This window comes from Sinocyclocheilus anshuiensis, unplaced genomic scaffold (assembly GCF_001515605.1).
Source record: "Sinocyclocheilus anshuiensis isolate Anshui unplaced genomic scaffold, SAMN03320099.WGS_v1.1 scaffold3256, whole genome shotgun sequence".
NCBI lineage: Eukaryota > Metazoa > Chordata > Actinopteri > Cypriniformes > Cyprinidae > Sinocyclocheilus > Sinocyclocheilus anshuiensis.
The window spans coordinates 50916-51980 of record NW_015552819.1 but is presented as its reverse complement, the minus strand read 5'-3'; positions in this window follow the sequence as shown (position 1 = coordinate 51980).

Genomic DNA, 1065 nt, shown 5'->3' with positions numbered 1-1065 from the left:
CACACAATAGTGTTTTCACGACTTTCAAAAAGAGGAAAAAATAGAGAGAAAGGCACTCTCACAGCAGCAGCGTTAACTAGTTTTTTTGTATAGTGATGCAGGTAATATAATACAAAGTAAAGTGTCATAAATGTACACACATTTAAAATAAAATAAAATAAAATAACAAAATAGGCTTTACGACAAAAAAAAGTAAAAAAAAGGATTTATGATGCTGATGACAGCGGAAAGGCGTCCCCATGTATTAATTGCTAATTAGTTCCAGGTGTGTCTCATCATCCCCTCATCAAGTCTTGTGTATTTAAAGTGAGTCCTGTTCATAGTCTCGTTGTCTGGTATTGAACATCGTCTTTCCCCGCTATGTGTGTGTTCCTGGTTCCTTTGATGTCAATTAAAGTCCATTTGTTTGAAGTTTACGCCACGTCTCCTCGTTCCTCGCTCCGTGCTCCTCACAGTAGCGGTTCGTGATACCAGACCAAAACAGTAACCTCCGTGTGTTCCCTCCGTTTTTGTTTCCGTTTTTACCCAGTGTTTTTTGTTTCCGTTGTGCCCTTATGGATCCCCTCGCCTGCCCTGAATACCTCCTCCTCCTGCTGGAGCAGGGGGAAAAATCGCTCGAGGGCCATACCAGACTGTTTCTGGCCCTCGCCGAACTCACCAGCTATCCGGACGACATGCTGACGGAGAGCCCGAGCTCGCCGCGGCCAATGAGCCATTGGCGCATGGAGCGACAGAGCAACGGATCGCCGCGGAGCCGGTGCTGCAAGTGACGTCAGTCAAGGTGCGAGAGCAGGCAACAGAGCCCGCCACGAGGGAGAATGCCGTGGACACAGAGAGCGCGGAGTGGAGCTCCGCCCACTGCACCGCGGCTGAGGGTGAGCTGATTATACAGCTGGGACTGCTGGACTTCGAGGGGGACCTTATAGACTGGCAAACAGAGCTGGAAGCCGACTTGCCCCCTCTCCTCTCTCCTTCGTTCCTGCTGGTCCCATCCAGCCCTGAGTGGGCTCCCGTTTCCCAGCCCAGTAAAGAGAGGGTTCCAGTCCCCGAGTTTAGCCCAGAGAG